This window comes from Nipponia nippon, unplaced genomic scaffold, assembly GCF_047370975.1.
Source record: "Nipponia nippon isolate SJK-2023a ecotype South Korea unplaced genomic scaffold, ASM4737097v1 scaffold_57, whole genome shotgun sequence".
Lineage (NCBI taxonomy): Eukaryota > Metazoa > Chordata > Aves > Pelecaniformes > Threskiornithidae > Nipponia > Nipponia nippon.
The window spans coordinates 19,693-40,885 of NW_028262377.1; the positions used below are offsets into that span (position 1 = coordinate 19,693).

Genomic DNA, 21,193 nt, shown 5'->3' on the forward strand with positions numbered 1-21,193 from the left:
AGAAAAAAAATCGTTATATAAATAGATTACTAAAACCACAGAAAGACCCCATCAACATGAATTGGTAGCAATCAGAAGTAGATTGAAGTAGTGTTCCTGGGCCAACTTTGTCATTTTAGAATCACATTTTCCTGTGAATTCATAGGTGTGTATGCCCACATACATACGGGTATGTGAACTCCAAATAGGTAGTCCATTAAATTTTAGTTTATTACCAAGAGAAGGTAAATATTTTCCCCCTTGAGTTACAGAGTTGCACTGTATTACGTTAAACGCAAAGACTTCCGAACACACTTCACTTACTATACCAATTATTTATCTTTATTTCAAAAGGTAACTTGAAGTTTTAAATGCATAAACAATTACAGGACTGGGACCTTTTCTATTAACTTAGAACAAAAGTATGTAATACATTTTTTTCAGAGCCCCGTTTACTCTGTCTCCATTAAACTTATATGAGCATGTACCCATTAGATATTAGTATTTCCAGTACTGAATTACCGTCTTTTCCAGTGCCATCTTCATTTCTGTACTTTCAAACAAAAACTCATACAGTTGTAAAATGAACTTTGATTCATCCACCATTACAAATTTAATAGTTGTTTAAGCCTGAGAGAGGCATTATAAACCTGTATTAAAACCAGAGCGTTATTCAGGATATCCTAAGACCTGGAAAGATTCAAGCGCATTGGTGTAAGATATTATCCCTTTGTGCAAAGAATATCCGTCCAGAGCTGAAGGGGTGTGTTTGTATGTCACAGGGTATTTACAGCTGTGTCCAACTGTATGGCCGAATCCTGAAGTCGACAGGCAAACAAGGCTTCCTCTAGAAATCAAAGGGGTTTTGTCCAAGTACTGAGGAGCAAAACGACATAAGTGAGTAGGAAAAGACATACTCAATTCATCAGATATAAATGCTTCTTCACTATTATCCTGTGCTGTGATTATTCACAGTTTTACCTGTACAGAGGAACACCAGAAAATCTTTCAGACTAGGACATTCTCTTTCTCCAAACACTCCTTCACAACCCACAATTAAAATATTTCCAGTAAATCTGGTGGCGGTGGGAGCGTCAGCCTCCAGCGAAAGACCCTTCACCTGAACATCAGCATTTTCCCCCGTCCTCGTCCAAAAAGGTTGTTTTTAAAAGCCACTCCAGTTCGGTACGTCCACCTGGAAGTCCCTCGCCCCGGCAACGCTTTCCGCAGCGGGTGTTTCAGTTCCTGCGACAGGGCCGCCGCGCACCCACGCAGACGGACATGAGCGGTAACAGTAACTCCGGCCGCTGTCCCAGGCCTGACACATCCCACCCGCCGCGGCGGGGGCTGCCGCCTTCGCGGGTTCACGCTAAGGCGCCTTTTTAGGTCTGCCTCCTGCGAGGCGGCATTTTGCGGTCCTCCTCCCCGCCATCCGTAGGGAAGGCAAAAATAAAACCCGAAACGGGTGGGTTTTTTTCAACCGTCCCTTCTTCGCAAATCGCTGGCTGCCTTCCTCTCAGCGCAGGCCTAAGCGTAAACTCCGGTCTCGCTCCGCAACCCAGAGGGGGAAAAAGGAAAGAGAAACTCGGGCGGCAGCCGAAGGGGAGGGGAAGGGGAGAGGCAGCCAGGCAGCGGAGGCTCAGCTGTGCCCGCCGCCGCCAGGCGAGGCGAGGCGAGGCGAGGCACGGCGCGGCGCGGCGAGGCGGAGGCAGCCGCTCCAGCTGCGGCGGCGCTGGGCGGGGAGCGGCGCGGCGCCGAGCAGCGCAGTGGCGGCGGCGGAAGCGGCGCTGGTGGAGGCAGGGAGCGAGCGGGCGAGGAGGAGGCAGCGGAGGGAAGGGGGAGGCTGTTGGTGTTTGGCGCCGGTGGAGGGAGTCATTCCTGCAGCTGCACTTCCGGTCGGCATTTTGTTCTGAGAGGGAGCGAGAGAGACACACACAGGATCCTTCCCCCTCCTCCTCCTCTTCTTCCTCCTCCCCCTACCCCCCGCTCGGTACCGACTCACCGTGCCCAGGCTGCCCCCTCCCCCGCCCTCCTGCACTCGCACCCACAGAGGGAGCGGCGGCGGCGGCGGCGGCCCCTTGGCAGCGCTGCTTCCCCGGCCACCCCCTGCTCCCCCGCGGCTCGGAGTGTGTCTCGGAACCGGTTCGGCGCCGCCCGGCCTGGCCCGGCCCGTGTTGATGTTGTGAAGCAGGCTCAGGGGGAAGGGATTTGTCTCGGCCGCTCACCCCCCGGCTCTACATGTTCGCTGCACCGAGGAGGAGACGGAAGAGGAGCCAGCCCCCCTCCCGGCCCGGATTATTGTTGTTATATTATCTCCCCTCCTCCTCCTGCTCCGCGGCGGCGGCGGCGGCCCAGCGGCGGCGGCGGCGGCTCCTCTGAGGAGGGAGGGGGGCGGATTTCTCTCCCTCTCTCTCGGATTCTCGTTGGATTCAGACGCCGATTTGCTCAGGTAATCCCCCCTCCTTGTCTCCCCTTCCCCTCCCTGCCCTCTCCAGCAGCGGGCCGGGCCTCCCAGCCCAGGCGGCCCAGCGCTGCCGGGAGCAGAGGGGATTAGCTGTTATCCGGGGTAGAGGGGAGTAAGTGGCAACCGGAGGTGTTTATTTCGCAGCCCCCCTTCCTGCTCGCTCGGGTTTGGCGGAGGAGATTGGTTCCTCCCGGGCTGCCGGGAGGCCCAGGCCCGGTGGAGAGCGCAGGCCCGCCGGCCAGCGCCTTTACTCCAGCTCGGGGATTAGAAAGGCGAAGCGGCTTCTCAGTGACAGGGCCTCAACCCGGAGAGGAGCAGGAGGAGGAGGAAACAATACAATTAGCCGCAAATGTGCACTGATCCTTTGCCATATTTACAACTTCACTAGGGCAAGGTAGGAAGGTCCCACCTCAGACAGCCCTCTGAAGCGGGGAAGGAGTAAGTGGAGGAATAGGGGAAGAGAGACAATGTAAATACCCAGCAACAAAAATATCACCTCTCTTCGCTGTTACCTTCTCCATCTAACCAACTGGGTTCTGAACATTCAAAAGTTCGAGTGCACATGGATTTATAATGTGCAGAGGCTTAATCTCCAAATAATACACCGATTGATCAGTGTATTAATCACTTACTATATTTATAGCATAAAACTAGTGCTTGTGTGATGATTGACACAACACAGACACCTGCAGACCCAGGAAATACAGATGGGCAAGCATATTGTGTCAGGTACTCTACACAATCGCAGTGTCTATGTGCTGTATACATTACAGGAATATGTACTAAATTCAGAAGAAATACTATTTTATGCTTCTAACAAACAGAAAATGGGAGAGGGATCGTGTGTAAAGTGCTGCGTTTGTGACATTTAAGGGACCAAGGTGAAGATGAGATCTTACCCAAAGTACTTGAGAATCAAACATAAATTTAATTAAGTGAAAAGTGAGGAATGCTTAAAAAGTGTCATCTTTTCTTGTCCGGCCATATCACTCTGAGATCCTGAGGTTGTTATTGGCTGTTTGTGTCCATGATGTTTGAATATGTAATTAGGTGTCATTTTAACAGGTCAAATGTGTTTTGTAAATGACTGTTGATTAAGTGTCAGGTCTTTATAAATAAATGGTAGCTAATTTACAGTAAAGTAAATCTCAGACTCAGGTGTGGTAGAGTTGCGAATGTTACTAAAAACTGAGGTGGATTTAAAACAGACACCCTGTGAATTAATAAAAATATTCCTACAGAAATTACATAACTGAGGGAAATTTTAAGGTACCAAGTTTCATCTTTCATAGAGAAAGGAAATTTGTAAATGGCAAACGAGTATCAACATTGCATAATTTGTCTATTTTTCAGCAGGTTTTTTGGTTGTTCAGGCAGATCTGTTGTGGTTAATGTGTTAAAGTGGTTAATGTATCTAATAGGGTAACTTTCTGGTGTATTGTGTTTAGAGTCTTATAATAAAACTGTGCTATCGTGTCTTCAAGTGCCCTGATACATGTTTAAAAGGGTGAAGTTAATATAGCTGTCACGTAGAAGGCGTGTTTTTAATGCTGTAAATCCGTGTAGTAGTCAGTAGCGTGTCCGTGATTTGTATTGGTCAGGGAGCAGTTTGAATTTTAAAAAGCCTGAAGATCCTGCTGAGCCCCAATCCCGGCCTCCCTCCCTCCCACTAATCTCCCATTCCTGTCTTTGTGCTGCCTGGTCCTGTTAGACACTGTTTGCAACAGGGCCTCAGGCCTACGTGCGTGGAGAGGAACCATTTACACTTCGAAAAAGCAGCTTTTTATTTTTAAACTTTTGTGAATTGCAGAGGGAGCCACTAGTTGTCTCTAACTGTCCCTGTCTCTGTGTGTAGCAGCAGAATTGCTGTTTTCTTTTGGCCCGTAGCCTGCATAGAGGCCGAATGTAACTCTGCTTTACAGGAAAGAAAGGACTGTGCAGAAGTAGTTGTAGTTCTTGGGTAGTTTTCATCATCAGGAAGCGACATTAGCTCTAGCGTTTCCTTCGTCGTCTATTTCAAACAGCTCTTGTTTTAACAAAAATGGGTTTGTTAAGCTAACAGTAGTGAACTTCTTTCTCTGACTTACTTTTCATTTAAGGAGGTTTGCTTTAATTATACCAGATATGAGCAGGAAATAAGCTACTGTAGTTATGTAGTTCCTGTCAAGTTTATCTTGCCAGGGTTGTGTTTATGGCGTGCTCTTTTTTTTTTTTTTTTTTTTTTAATCAGAAAGGATGCACTTTTCTGATATGAAAAATAAGTGTATTTATTAATTTAATAAATTTATTTATTTATTTATTAAATTTAAGATGCTGTCTGTTTGTGATGTGTAATGAGTTCTTTTGGTTTTGTTCTTCTGAGCCATATGTGATTAATCCTGAATTAGTTGCTTTATCACAGTTTACATAGTTGTAAATTTCTTTATCTCAGAAAAATATATTTAGCATACAGAAATATTTAATGTGGAAATGTTATATAAGATTTCCACTTATTTTTGGTTTAGATTGTATCTTTTAGCACATTTAAGTGTGTGTGTGAAGCAGGACTGTCACTTTCATACTACTTTTTCCCTAATGTTAGGAGTTGGTACTGGTCCACTGTTTATCACAAGAGCTAGCTGCTTAAGGAGGATGTAGTTATTTTATTTATGTTGTAGAAATACAAAATTAATTATTCTCAAGATGTTAGCTGTAACAATTATTTCAACTGAAATAGAAAAATACTTTCTTCTTGTTATCTTTTATTTTGTACTTTTGTCTACCTTGTACATTTTGAATTTGTTTCCTGTGTGCAGGTTTTATTTCTTTTTTGTCCTCTCAACTTCTTACATGTTCTACCTGAAGTTATTCCAACAAAAAATCTTTCCCTGAAGCCTTTTGCTGTCTTTTAAAGCCGTTTCTGTACTTTTTAAAAATAAAGACATAGAAACAGGTGTACTAGTAAAATAATTTACTTTTTACATTTGAAATGTTTAAATTTTGATTTAGGAGAAACAGAACAGGATCAGAAAAGCAAAATTATATCACTAAAACCATTTGCAGATCCCTATTCTGCATAAGAGTCCAGGTGCTCTGTGCAACCTTATTGTATGTTTGAGACTCCAAGTACTCTTCTTGCAGAATCAAGGCAATAGATAGTCTCTAACCCAAGGAAATGGAACCACGGGGGGCTTTTTTGTTGTGTTTGTATGATGATTAAGGTAATGTAGCCTTAATCCTAAATATTTCATGTATATATTCCTCTACAATATAAATAAACTACATTTTGAAGGATACTAGATGAAAAATACTCAAAGTGTGAATTGATTTCAGCCAGGGATTGGTATAACAAGTTTCCTATTGCAAATTCCTGTGTGTTCAGTGGCAAGTGTGATACTTCTATGCGTATATTATATTACAAAGTGTTAAAGTCATTATATTGAATTTATATTAACATTTCATAAATATTGCACAAGAAATGTGACGTTAGTGGATAATTGCTGTAACTAGAAAGAAAAAATATACTTCTATTCTGAATAACTAGACCTAGGAAAGAAATTAAGTCTTCAAATTCAGAAATTTATGCTTTCTAGAAGTTATTCTAGAGGAGTGTATAATATTCATGAATGTGTGGACACTTTGACAACAGGCATACTTAATTGGAAAAATCTGAGTAGTGATAGCTTTAGAATTTGGTGTCTGGTAGGTATGAGGTGGGTCATCCAGTGTTAGGGCAACTATTTAGTGTCACAAAATACATCTCTAGAAATATTTAACATTTGAAAAAATTGGCCATTTCAATATGAAATTACTTATTTTCAATCTTTTCATATGCCTTTATTAGAAGTAGTACAGGTTAGGTTAACTTCTGATTTTGACTCAGCAACAGTGACGAACACTCAGTTGCACAGAGATACCTACAAGGAAGTGCTTGAAATTGGTGATACCTCTGTTTTATTGCTAATAACCCTGTACAATAGTGATCCCTTTTAATAATTGAAAAAGGAAGTCCCTTAGAAATTACAGTTGTTAAAGGCTTGTATTCCAAAACCCTTTAATATAATTCATCTATATTTGTGTTTTTATTTTCTTAGTGTTACAAGCATACTTCTTAGTAGCTGATCCTGACCCCCAAGTACATGCGAGAGAAGTGCTTTATATTGAGATCTGCTGCACCCCAGGTGTGAGGAAATTGTGTTTGGGGAGGTTGTGCAGGACCTGTAATTTGTGTCTCACTTCCTGTCCCTACTGTTTACTATGGAAAATCTCACTAGCAAAAGGGAGGGGAGAAAGTTTCTACATACAGTGGGGCCAAAATCCTAAAAGGAGTTCCAGTCCTATTGAATGTGTTTGTTGACACTGTACTTGAAGGTGACTACTTGGTTTACACAAATAACTTCTAAAAAAGCCATAAACATTGAAGACCATTTTTCATGTTAAAGTCAGAAAAAATTCTAGAAAAGTTCATTTTTATGGCCTCTTGTATTGGTATCAATTAGTTTTAAGTGGTTTTCCCATCAGAGATCTCAAAATTCTTTATATGGATAGATATTTTAATTTTTCACATTATTGCTGTGGTTTGATTTGAAGCACTTTCATTTTTGTAGCAGTGTGTATATGCAATGCATTTTAGAGGAACAGTGTCAAAAAATGCTAGGCTGTAAGGGGTAGGCTGTAAGGCTGAGTAAGGGACTCAGATAAGGAAACTGCAGACTAAGATTACAGAAGAACATAATCCAGCCCCCTTTGCCATATGCTGGGCCTTTAACTGCATTATTGTATTTCCTCCTTTCCCTTGCAGCCCCAATTCAGTGCCTTATATAGGGCATGGGAAATGCCAGCTGACTGGTATACTGTTATAACCTCGTTTATGTATTTGTTTTTCTTTGTCATTCACTGTGCAGCCTACTGCCTTATTACCTGCTGGATACATCCAAACCTTTCATGAATGCTGAAGTGTTTTCATCTGTTAATTTCCAGGAATTATCTCAAAATAAATATCTGCGTTTCACAAACATTAGAGAACTTTTTTTTTTTGCACATCTGTAAAATATTATTTCCATTTTACAGGTGGAAGACTGAAACTGAGTCAAAATAGTTTTAGAAGTGCTTATAAATCTTGTGTAATTTGACATGCTTTATTCTTCAGAATTTTAGAGTTACTTTACAGCACTTAGTAAGTTCATGACATTGTTTTCTTTGACTTTATTTGTGGTTGTGAGTGCACTGCATTTCAGCATATCAGGATTGTTGTTTCTCATGCTGGATCCCTAATATGGAACGGGTTTTTGCTGATGGCCTTAAACATCTGTTAAGTTTCAACTGTCTGATCATGCCAACAGCTGGAAAAGAATACATTTCTTGTCCTGAAAAATTAAAAATAATCACCCTCCATATTGTGAAGAAATAAAAATCTCTTAAAGTTTATCAGGAAGAACAGAGCCAACAACTAGATCGTAACCCAAATCTCGCAAGTAATTAAATGGCTTGCCTGTAATATTGGTGACAGAGATTCAAAATGTTACTCTGTTAACTTCCAGCAGGAAGTAGCAACCCTGGAGAGTATCCTAAGCATTGGTTATTGGCTGTTAGGGGTAAAACTCTGCCTCTTAAACTGGTAATTGTTGCAGTTGATGTAAACTGGTTGGACACAAACCTCTTCAGCCTGGTGGTCAGACCATTTCATTGCGGACTCAGTCTGTTGTCCAGCTGCTATATGGCTCTGTTAGGAAAGCAAGAGCATTCTGAGGTGTAGTAAGAGCATTCCTAGCCAGAACATTGCTTTTGGGATGTAGGAAGCCCAGGTTCAAATGCCTGATCTGTATCAGGCAGAGAAATTCTTGAGCTTTTTTCTCCCCATACGGCTTTTTATGTCATATGCTCTAGGCATGGCCCAGAGGGTGTGAGTATATTATAGAACAGGTAGAGTAAGTGGTGCTTAGTCTTTTCTTTTTTCTTTCTATCTTTACTTGTGATGGAAGTTTTCTGTGAAAATAAGTTTGTTGGGTTGGTTTGGGGTTTTTTTTGTTTTTTTGTTTTTTTGTTTTTTTTAACAAGAGTTGATTTTTATAAATGGCAGTTTCCAGCAAAAGATCTCTTGGGTGGGAAACTGTTTTTAATCAATTGGATTTATTAACTATGTTTTATTCAAATTCCTGAGTAAAAAAGTGTAATGTCCCATAAAAGGCACCTCCTTTTACTCTGTAACTCTGATCTGTTTTGTGATGTATCTGTCATATACCATATATGAGGCAGAGATCCTGTGAATAACAAAACGCAGTATATGATTATTTAATGAATTACTATCATAATGCACAAGGGACTAAATTGAAGGTGTAAGCAACCATAATTCTGACATTTCTTAATACTTTAATGCTTGGTTTTATAGTACTAACCTTTTTTCTCCTTTTCTTTTCTTTTTTTTTTTTTTTTAAATAATGTAATTTATCAAACTCCTTGAACGTAAACACATGTCTGTGGTAGTGCAACCCCTATATCTCATGTTTGAGCTAACAATCTCTCCTCTGTGTTGACCAAGTACTTGGAAAGGATGAGGTTACAAATACTTTGTCTCTGAAATTTTGTTTTCAAGTCTTAGGTTTTAATAGAGACTATCACCCTTTCTTGCATGCTATATTCCATTCAGATATGTTGCTTTCTCTTTTTCTTCAGATATGCTTGCTGGCTATTAAGGATGGGGGGAAAAATTTAGAGAGCCCTCATCAGATGCTATGTACAACAGCCACCTTAGTGCCTGTTGAAAAAATAATCTGGAACGTACTTTTTGCAGTCTAAAAGCTGGGAAAATTTTGATAAGACTCTAATAAGACTGTGGTGAGAACTTATGGGGAGTGCTTTGTGCGGATCTACAATTGGTTCCACTTCAATATTTTTATTTTTTTTTTCTGAAGGGAAAATTAAAAATCTGCTTGATGATTTGATTGTTAAATTTCTAGTTCAAACTAAGGAGATAAGGTTGCTTTTTACTATGTGGATGCTAGGCTTTCTTTTTTTTCTTTTTTCTTTTTTAAATAATGGGAAATGGATTTTCTTCTACTAGTGTGCTCAGTGATGATTAGTTCTTCCTGGCAGTTTCCTTAAAAGCTCATGTTGAGGCATAACCTGTAACATAGAAAAACTTCAGTGTATCCTATTAAGATTTGGCAGTTACAAGGAATTGAAACATTGCTTAACAGTTACTAGTCAGCTTTATGAATGCATGTTGCTCACTGCTTGTTTCGTATAGGTAGGACTGGTAGTGACTCTCTCAGTGTCCTGACACTTACTATTTAAAGGCACTGATTTTACTTCTGACTTTGCTAAACTTCAGTCATTTGGGCTGAAATCTTCCATGCTGGGTGACTGCTGTTTATTGACTCATTCTTTTAATAAAGCTTAAAGGCAAAATAGTTCACTGGCTCCTAAGGGTCATGCTAGAGAAAAAAATGTTTAAAAATTATTTTTGACCTTTGCTTCAAGTAACTAGAACAACACCATTCTTTGGGAAAGGAATTTAAAATTTGAGAGTGAGGTGACTTTTTTGCATTAAGGATGTGCATTTTGTTGCCATTCAAAAACTTGTCCAAAAATTAGGCAAGTTATTAGTGGCTGAAAAATTAGCTGACTTCTTTGATGGTAAGCATTAATGTTGAAAAATTTTGTATGCACAACAGGACCTTCCTAATAACTACAGTTCTAAGCTATGAGATGTGGTATAGACTCAGTTTTCTGCTGTCCACTCCCTGCTTATCCACAGTGCTGATTCATTTGAATGTGGAAAAGACAAGAACTGAGGTTGCAGGTGGCTGGAAGGGTGGACACATGGAGGAGAAGAGTGGTGGACTGGAACCAGACTTACACAGAAGGGAAGAGAATGGGAGTTTGAAAGGCAGGAATTGGTAGGAGGGTAGGAGCTTGGAGTTCCTAAGGAAGTAATGACTGAAGTGAGGACTGGATAGAGGAGTCTGGTGGGACAGACACAAGCTGTGAGACAGCCTTAGCAAGAAGCCAGGACAGAAGGGTGCTTTGGAATTGGGTGTACAGTCAAGGGAGGCAGTTCAGGGATGGGAATGGGTGGGAATTACGTACTGAGAGAGGCCAGAGAAGGGAAGAAGAACAAATTGCCTGAGAAGCCAGAAGTACAAAACTAGGATTGGCTGGGCAAAGAAGCGTTATTTCACACACAGGAATTCACTGTTTGAATTGTCTTCTTTTTTTTTTTTTTAATAACTGAGGAAATCACATAGTAAAAAAAAAAAAAAAGCTCAGAAATGTGCAGTACTTCTTGTAAGAGCAAACGATAGGGAATTTTGTAGTTCAGATTACCTGTGTAGTCTGCATTTGACATCTTTGTGAATGCATTGTCGTAGTCCTTAAGTCTGTCATCACTTTTTTTTCTTACAACAGGATGCCTATTTCACAGACTGTGTGGAATGAATGTAGTTGCCTTAACAGAGATTTAAAAAAAAAAAAAAAAAAAAAAAAACAAACCCAAAAAACCCCAAACCAAAACCACCAAACCACGCCCCCTCCAATATAAAAAAACAGGTTATATTAATGTCTCCTAGGATTGGCCTTAGGTATTGTTGAGTCTGCCTTGGGGAAAGGGATAGACTCTTGAGATTGCTTCCAGTCCTGTCTTTTATGATTAAGTATTTTGATTTTTCTTTGGTGTTCAGTGTGTAGTCTTTTGCCTTAATCACTTCACATCATTAAGCCCTGCTCCAGAGGTGGAATTCTTAATTTCCTCACAAACTTTTCTGTGACATGTATTGTAATATTGGAATGCTTCACAAATGCTTATTTTTTAAATTTTTTTGAGGAGAGTATGCAATCATGCAAGCTGGGATCTGAGATGCAAAAGTTTGTCTTCATAACTTTGGAAGTCTAACTGGAGCAACTGTTAGGACGTGACTTTTAAATTAACTTGAATTTTTTTGCATCATAACGTGTGTGATAATATTAGAACAGATTTTGTTAATTTTGGTTACAAATATGACTAATCAGTGCTTTTTCAAATTAGGCTTTGGAGCATGCAGGAAAAAAGGAACACAGAAATGTTTACCGTGAGCAACAGAAACAGAATGAGATTCCCAAGAGTGGCATTTTTCTGTTTCCTGCTATCTGATCTGCAGCCTCTTTCCCTTCATATTTCTCTTTCATTTTTACTTCAAGTTGGAGAGTCATGTATACAACAGGCCTTACAGCCTTATGAATAGCCTCTGATTCATTTCCAGAGCAGATCCCTGCTGTAAACTGAATGAAGATTGGGCCTGGGGGTGGGAGGGGAATGTTACACAATTATATAATCCAAGGACTGTGTCAGAATTCTTGAGCGCAAGGGGCATTTATTAACTTTTGATTGACTTTGCAAATGTGATCTTTCAGCCTGAGGGTGTGGGATTTCCTGGTAGAAGTCTAGAAGGCTTTCAGCTGATATGCAGAAGAAGTAATGTTTGAGTATTTGTTGATGTCAACTTTTCTGTGTTGAGTGTTCTGTTTTAGACTTTTTTTTTTTTAAATCAGATCTTCAACATTTTTAATTATATGAATTTTAACATACGGAAATGCATTCAGTGTAATATATTTTTAAGCGTTGCCTTGTAAACCAGCTGTCCCAGTGCAGTAAGTAAAATGTTTAATCTTGATTTCTACATCATAAAAAGGAATTGGAGTGAGGTGGAAAAGGGACTTCATTGTTTTAATACTGCTGTTGAAGAGGTCAGCCCTTGAATGTCAGTCAAAAGTTTGAGATGTGTGAGCATGCAAAATAGAGCTCACAACTCCTGTGGTGCTGAGTAAGGGATCCATATTGGTTAGTCAATAGAAAACATTGGAGAGATTCTTTCCCCTGAAAGAGAGTTTAAATCAATTTATTTGAGAATCATATTCTCTCTTTCAGGCTTTTTCCCTGTTCTAATTAATTTTCTTTGCAGTGTGATGTAGTACTCCTTTGACAAGAAGAGAAGGGAATGCTCTCTACCCCATAAAATCTTAGAGCCAGTCTAATGGATAATGACAAATGCATGTTTGAACCTCCTGCTACTGAGGAGCGTTTTAGAATCCGAGTGTCCGATATCCTGAGCAAGTGCCCTTCCTCTGTCCTGCTGAGATTTTGACTGAGGGTTTGGAGGCAGTGGCTAGTATGCAGTGGGAAGTAATCAGTTTTGTGTGTTAGGCATGTTCAAAGCATGTGTATGACTGGACTTCCTTACGCTGAAGATCTTACGCAGGCTTAGGTGTGAAACAGGTGTTGAGCTGCTTCGTTCTGCAAAAATAGTGGCAGTTCTGGCATACACTGAAACAAAGCTGTAGGTGAACTTTCCTGGTGATATTTTAGGTGACTAATGGCTTAGAGAGTTGTAGGAACACACTGTGCACTCTAGGGTCACTATTATAAAAGATTATTTAGTTACGGCTCTGCATATTTACTCACTGGAGTGATTCCCTCTGGTTCTATCTAGCATGATGTAAAGCTTAGTCATGTTATTTACAGAAATATATCATTTATTTTTACCATGGAAAATATCATTAAAATATTTGAGGAATTGCAATAAAAAGATGGTATGGTTTAAAAACTGTTTTGTCTGTAATTTTCTAAATATCATTACATGAACAAGCCATCATAATACTGGAAGTTAAACATTCTCAGTTTTCACATCACACTGTAATCTTAGCCTGCAACCTGGAGGAAGAATAATGAAAGCTACTTATTTAATTTAGTGCCATGTTAAGTGATTATATTGAATTAGTAGTCTTCAGAATAGGAATTCTCTCTTTTTCTGTAAATGTTTGTGTTTATTCCTGACAAATCCTTTTTCTAGGCTCAAAGAAGGCATATGATGTCATGAGATTAAGCAAATTCTTAATTACATCTTGATAAACAGCTAGCCAATAATATCTTACAAAAAGCTCTGTAGATGGACTTCTGAGGATTCAACATACTTTTTAAGTCCTGATAATTTGAAGTTATTGCATGCCCAGCTACAGTGAATGTTCAATGCTGTATATGTAGCCTGTGGTGACTGCACATAACTTGATTTAATTTAACCCTCTTTCATTGCTGGCTAAGGAAGCTTGAATTAGTTTGCATTTTTCATGGGCTGAGTGTATATGCACAATTATTGAAAGTCACTTAATGTACAGTAGCTTATGAATCTGGGCTAATTGACTTGCCCAAATGTGGCTGACACTTCATGTAACCCTGTGTGAATTTTGGGAGAGAACAGTACTCGTCTGAAGCAAAACTGCTGAAGGTCTCCTACCTGCACCTAATTACTGATACAGGTGTAAATTTGAACAAGTGTTTTGGGAAGCACAGTGAAAATGGGTGAAATATCTCATTGTAAAATACACTATTTTTGAAATCCTGTTAGAAGATACCATAAAGCTTGTTATAGATATAAGCAGATAACTGTTTCAAACAAGAACAGAAAAACCTCATAAATTTTATGATGAAGCTTACATGCTTATGCTATTTTGTAATGAAAACCAAATAAAAATTAGAAGGTAGATATACTTTAGTTTTAAAGGTGACCTTATAGAAATAGCATCAGTTACCAAAGACATTAAATTTGCTGTACAGAACTTAGGGGTTTTATTAGTAAAATGACATTCACCTTGATAGAAGGAATTCAGTTTAGTTTCGTGTTCGTGATTATATTGAATAAATATCCTGTAAATCAAGTTACATACAGGTTCATTAATGGGGTTGTGTGTCAAATAAGGCTTTAAACTTATACTTCTGCGAATGGATTGCCTTCAGTGAGTTTACACAGGTATAATTACTTGAAATTGATAGGTATCAACATATTTGCTTCCTGAAATAAGTTAGAATTTCAGTTGGACTTTAAATAGCTTAGTCCCTAAACATCAGGGTATTCAAATACAGTAAAATATTCATGCACTGAACTCAATTATTATAGTAGGAAATAGTCTTGGTGCACACTATTTAAGAAGCATTTTTGTTTTTCTTTAGATAATGTAATCATTTTGTAGATTAGATTTACCCCACTAAGACCAACAGTAGCTTTAATGATTCTTTCATAGTTACTTAATATTGTTCTGTGGTTAATTTGGGTTTTGTCATAATAATTGTTAAGCATTTTATGAATCTTTGTAAGTTAAAGATGTTTGTATTTTGGGGGGATGGGGTGGGGGTGTGTTGTGGCCTGGAGTGCTATTTGCTAAGATGTGGTGGTAGGCTCCCACTTGTGATTTCTTTGCAATAACTTTCTGGACTCTGAACGTAGTTTAATAAATTCAACACTCATGTAGCTTACTAACATGCTCATCAGTGGTATGTTAATGTAGATGTTAATTAGCTTCAGATGACTTGAAAAATTTTTTTTATAATCACCTGTGTAAAAGACATGTATATGATTGGTTAATAACTCAGATACCTGTCCACTGAAAAGCACAGAGTCATGTTTGAAAATTTCCCTTAAAATCTGTTAGAAATAAGAAATAGCTACTTGACAGCCAGTGTCTTAGAAGATCTGGAAGAAGACGTTTGCTGTGAGTAAACAGTAGGAATAATTAGCAGTGGGGGGAGCGCAAGTTCCTTGTAATACTAACCTGGAAAACACAAATGTAAATGAATATTGGATTATGTGAGATAGCAGTTTAGTACTGTATAGAATACTGCTGTCAGTATAAATTTGTGTCTTGGACATAAATATTATCATGTGTGCCAAAGCATGCAGACAATAATGTCAAACATGTGGCCTGGGAAGGCCACTTGTGGTTCTGCAAGCTCTAATTTATGGTCTCCCATGGCAACTGTTAAAGAGAAAAAAGGATTATGAATTGAAATGTGTCCCTGGATCATGTCCTGTGAGTTTAATGTGAAGAGTTTAAGTCATTTTTTTTCAGAGGTAAACAGCCTGTTGCCACAGGAACAGATCTTTTCCTTGTTGCTGCTACTTAGCTGCTCTTCTCTCAGTTGTATGTTTTATCGCGGACGTTGGTGGTAAGTAGTTCCACTACTGGAAAACAGGACAGAAACTCAGTAGTTTGACAGCCTGGATGAATAGCTAACAAAGGGGAGTGGCCCTACTTGTACAGGTGCCTCAGCATCCAATGTAAAAAGGAAAGACTGAGAACTAGCTACTCCTTATTGCTACTTGAGTGTATGTGTCAGTCTCGATGCAAATTTTAAGGCAGTTGAGGCCTAATCCATTTCAGCTGCTTCTGGTTTCTGTTCAAATGGCGTGTGAATGAAACTAGAAGGATATGCTTCATTTTTAATGCTTCTCTATTGCCAGAATATTCCTATAAAGATGTGTAGCCTTTGGGTCTCCTTTGTGCTAATTTGCAGTTTGGGAAAAAAGGAAATTGATTCTATTCCTACAATAGCAAAGCTGCAGAGAACTGACAGTCTTCTCCAAAATGAGCCTGTGACTTGTGAAATAATGTTAATGTTTCAGACTAGAAAGATTGAGCTACCTCTGTAAAAGGTGGATGTTATCACCTGCCTCTCAGGGAAGACTGCAAAGATCAGCTTTAGTTTTCCCTCAAAGGTACTGCCCTACAAATATATATTTATAGCAGTGCTGTGGTTTACATCTTTGTACATACTCATTCATCAGTGAATTATGTTAGGCAAACAGCTATACCTGTATGTTTCTCATAACAGGGTGACCTGAAATAGGTAGAACACTTACTTCAGGATACTTCTAAATGTTTAGTTTTAAGTAATTAAATGATATGGTCATGATATCCAATTTCATTGGGGTTTTTATGTTTTTTCAACACAGGTAAAACTCTTTGTGACACTTCAAATGTAACTTACCCACATTTTAAAATCCATCTCCTTGCTATCATTGCAAATTGTTGCAGTTCAACAAGTTATGAAAATAAAGTGCTCAGCATACAATTGTGTAAAATCGATTAAAAAATTAAGCATGACTGAGTAAGGTAGTCTTCAGTTTATTTATTAATTTGGTTTATCTGCATAGTCAATTGTAGTTGTTCATGTATCTGTAGCACGTGGGCCACAGTTCACCTTTGCCTTAGGAACAGCTGGGACAATAGCGCTGACTGAATTCTGTAGTAGAAAGCTTTGTATTAGAGCGTCAGAGAAATTGAGGGCTATAATTAGCCCTCTCTTTCACAGTAGTGGGTTTTAGATCCTTAAGAAGATGGTCATCATTTGGAGTGAAGTGCCTGGAGAATAAAGTACACAGAAGATAAGCAGAACATTTGTGGGTTGGATACAGGCAGGGATGGAAGGATTCTGTGTTGATTGTCTTGGCATGATCCTGTGAGGACTAATCTAACCTTCACGGAGCAGTTTTTGGGCCTTCTCCATATGCCCATAACATAGTCAACTTGGCAGTTCAGTCAGTAACTTGGTACTGTGTCCTTGGCCTAAGACGTGCTTCTCTTTTATTTTACCATATCAGTTTAGAATTCAGAGACATATTTATAGGATGCACATGGATTTTTGTTTAATCAACAAAATGATATCTGCAACTCATAGAAATAAAGTTCACAAATGGGAAAATGCAGGTTTTGCTGTTTCAGTCATTAATTGATGACCAATTTTCTCATGTTGGAAGGTGTGACTTATTTATATAAATAATGAAAAAATATTTGTCGTATATTAATGAATAGAGAAGTAGTAGCAGTGCATTTATCCTCTCTGAGATTTTACCAGTCACTTCTTTGAAGAAGTAATTTTAAGAGCACTTTTTTCTTTTACTACGTAGTTTTTTTGCCATGTTTTTTCTTTGTCAATCTCATTATCTCCTTGCTTTTGTAGTTGAGAACCTGTATATGTGACATAATTAGAATATACTTTCTGGAAAGGCTGCATGAATACTTCAGTAACTGAAGTTGGAAACAGGCTTAACTAAACCAAAACAAGCCGCTTTTATACTGAGACTTAGATTTCTGCATTTCTTTGTTAGTTTAAATATCCTACTTTTTTAAAAAGTGTAATCCTTTTTCATTAGTAAAGGCTTGCTCATCTCTCCCCTTCCCACTCTCCCCCCAGTTTTGAAATTGGCTGTTTAATCACTAAATTCTTGTACGCCAATGAAGAAGCCACATAATGAAAGACTGCTCTGGGGGCGGGGGAAAATAAAAATCTTTCTTGTCCTGTTTTACTTTGGAGCATTGACAGAAGAGGTTGGTTGGGTGGAGTATGAATGAGGCTGTCTTTTTCTGGTTCATACGTTGTAACAGATTAGCAAATGAGAGCTTTGCAAGTGTGTGATGTGAACAAGATGGAAAGGCTTTAGTCCCTTTCTCACTTTACAAAATATGAACGGACATATTTTGGCTTGGGTGACTTGGGTAGGTTTGTGGGAGAAAACTTGATTTCTGAAGGTTTTCTGAGGGGGCATGTTTGTTAATTTGCAATAATTTCATCATTTGTTTTACAATATTGCAGTGTTTGATTCAAAGTATTTATAAATGATTTAGGAATACTGACTTTCAAAGTGTGTTACTAAAATAGATCCTGAGAAATGTTTTGGCTGATTGGAAGATGTTAAGAACTTAGAAATTTCAGTATAATAGAAAAGATAACTCTGCATGGATCTTTTTTCAATACACTTCTTATTTCCTTGGCTTATGGGGAAATATGGATTAGCATATATGAATATGTTGTTTTGTTTGCTTACTTGTATATTAGTTTTAGCAATAATGTGAACTAATGTGAACTTTCTGTCTGTATGGTATGCTGTACAGTTTTCAATGATACTCTACTCCAAAGCAAAATAAAAACAATGTATGGCAGCCCTGATCAAATTTCTGGAAAAGTTATGTCAGTAAAAAGACTTAGATTGACATTTGAAAGCAACATAGTGATATTTGTTGGAAAAAAACAAATCAAAGTGTACTAGGCCTGCAATTAGAATGTAACTGAAGTGCTTTATTTTAGAAATATTGTAATCATATAAAGCTGAAACACCTTAGTTCTGTTATTTTAAAATAAAGTCTATTTAAATGGAAGCATTTTCTAAGCTATGTCCACTTTGACAAATGACAGTTTTCAGTGAGACATTCTAATTTTAAAAATTCTCATTCAGTTTAGTGGACAGCTCTCTGGGAGAGAGGATCTGCATAAATCCTTTTTTTCTAGCCACTAATGGTCAGGGGAGTGGGATTTTCACCAGTGTCTCTCCCCTGTACTTTATTTATAGGGGTCTTATATGCTGTAATGTAATCTGAATAGCATTCTTAAATTTCTGGCTATCAAATGATTTCTCTTTTTGTACACGTAAGATAGTAGCTGTACAATCTCTTCCAGATCTTGCATGTGCTTCTTGCTTTTCCTGTTATTTTCTAGATCCTATCACAGTCCACTTCAGAGAGCCTTAGACAGCTTTGATCTCATGGATTATTTTAAATTTTGCTAGATAGGCAGGTTTAGTAAGAGGTTATAGGAGATGGGTAGGACTTTTGGAAGAGGTTCAGTTGTCTTGGCACTAACATGGATTTTTTTGATATTCCTTTAGCAAACAAAAATTCTCTGTTTACTGGATGTGAATTTAGAGAATACAAGACACAGAAGGTTAAGGTGTCTATAGTTCAGTTTGTCACCTGTCATCTATAACCCTATCTACTGTGCTTTTTTTTGTCAGGTTCATATGACAGGACAGTGGTCACATGGTTGTACAGCTTCCCATCTTCAAGACTGCTACATCTAAATTTCCTTAAGCTTAAAACAATACTGCATGTGTAGCGATTGTATCAAGGCCAGCTAGGGAAATTATGGTAGTCAATGAAGTATAACTTCATAGCTGAATTTTCTAATTTCTTGTACTACAAAATTGGCAGTTTAGTTATACAAGTTTGACAATATAGTACTTGGGGACCATAAAGACCTTTAATACAAGCTTCTGTGGATAATGTGTGTTGTGGTTTCACTCCAGCCAGCAACTAAGCACCAAATAGCTGCTCACTTACTCCCCCTGGTGGGATGGGGGACAGAATTGGAAGGGTAAAAGTGAGAAACTCATGGGTTTCATAAGAACAGTTTAATAATTGAAAAGAAAAAATAATTTTTAAAAAAAATAAGGAAAAGGGGGGGGGAGAGGAAAATAAAACCCAAGAAAGAGAAGTGATGCAAACGAAAACAATTGCTCACCACCAACCAACCCATGCCCAGCCAGTCTTGGAGCAGCGGCCCCCCTGCCAACCTCCCCCTAGTTTTATTGCTGAGCATGACGTCATATGGCATGGAATATCCCTTTGGCCTGTCTGGGTCAGCTGTCCTGGCTGTGCTCCCTCCCAATTTCTTGTGCATCCCCAGCCTACTCACTGGTGGGGTGGTGTGAGGAGCAGAAGAGGCCTTGACTCTGTGTAAGCACTGTTCAGCAATAGCTAAAACAACCCTGTATTATCAACACTGTTTCCAGCACAAATCAAAAACATAGCCCAATACTAGCTTCTACGAAGAAAATTAACTCTATCACAGCCAAAACCAGCACAATGTGAAATTAAGTTAGTACCTCTCTTCAGAGTATTAGACCTTATTAGGAGTGACTATGCTTAGTCAGTGCACACCCTATCCTAAATTTTTGAATAGTTACTTTGTTTAGTTGGTTTGTGTACCTGAACAGTAATACTTTCTCCACAATAGGTAGGGTAGGAGTTTTGAAAGTTATTTAAATTAAACTAGTTTATTAAACTATTTTTTTCAGAACTTTTGAGGTGTAGTGAGAAATAGTTGATATACAGGGCCATGATCTTCTGACTCTATAGAACTGGAAAAGTAAGAAAAAATGCTTTTATTCAAAATTGATTAATAAAACCTCTCTATCAAGTTTTATTTACTTTTTGTGATAAGAACCGTCCTTAACACTGCAGTTTAATTTACATCTGTGAAAAGGACAGTCTCTAAAAAGTAGATTAAAAATCTATGATAGTGCTGTTGCATGCAGTCATTACATTTTGATTGAAGAGTCCATTCTGGATTATATATTTCCCCCTTCCCCTGTTTTGTGTTTGAGGTGGAAAATGTAGGGGTTTGTGTTTGTTAATTTTAAATCATGTTACCAGATAGATTGTCATATGCAAGAGTTTAACTGAAATTCTAGTAATAATTTTATAGTTTTACAGTGTTTCTTCTCTTAAACCTCATTTTGATATTGCTTATCCAGCCATGCCTGTAAATACAGCTTTAATTTGCCTAAACTAAAATAGTTTTTAATTTAGGTATTGTTACTGGGGAAGTGTTATTGGTCAGAAATTTTTATGATGGACTTAGTACTATTAATCCTGCTTGTGTTATCTGTCTGAGTGTGTGTCTATGTATAATAAAAAGAGAACTTACCAATGTATAATTTGAAAAACAATTTGAGTATCGGGCAGAAAAAAAAAAAACTGGCAGGCAGTTGAGCTGTGACTCTTAACAAAAGATGTCCCTTCCAATTCCTAAAATATAGCCTTTCAGAATATTTGGTTATTTCAGTATGATGTCAGTTGCCTTTCAGTCTGTTTTCTGAAACTATGGAGGACATGTCTCAGTGTGTTGGAAATGACTTTTTTTTTTTTTCTCATGAGGATTTGTCTATGCAACTGATTATATTAAACCGCTGAGACAGATGGTACAAGACCAGACCTTAGTATTAGTCACGTTACTCTTCTCTGTATTTCAGGTTACCTCTGTAGTAGAATTTCTTAGCTTTTCGAGTTCCTAGCTTGATCAATTGAGTGAAACATGGTAAGATGATGTAGAAGGTGGTATTATTATAAAAGGGAAAACCCCAAAGCTTTGCAACTTTGAAAGTTTCCAGCACCTTATCAGCAGAGGTCATT

At 38.5% G+C, this 21,193-nt stretch overlaps 1 protein-coding gene across 1 annotated transcript in view; it reads left to right on the forward strand.

Moving 5' to 3' along the window:
• Positions 1 to 2,098: 2,098 nt before the first annotated feature.
• Positions 2,099 to 21,193, forward strand: part of LOC104014471 (nipped-B-like protein) — a 224,644-nt gene continuing 205,549 nt past the window's right edge. Inside the window, exon 1 of the mRNA XM_087735451.1 lies at positions 2,099 to 2,428. The gene's annotated coding sequence lies outside the window, so the exon portion shown is untranslated. The remainder of the gene's footprint in view (positions 2,429 to 21,193) is intronic.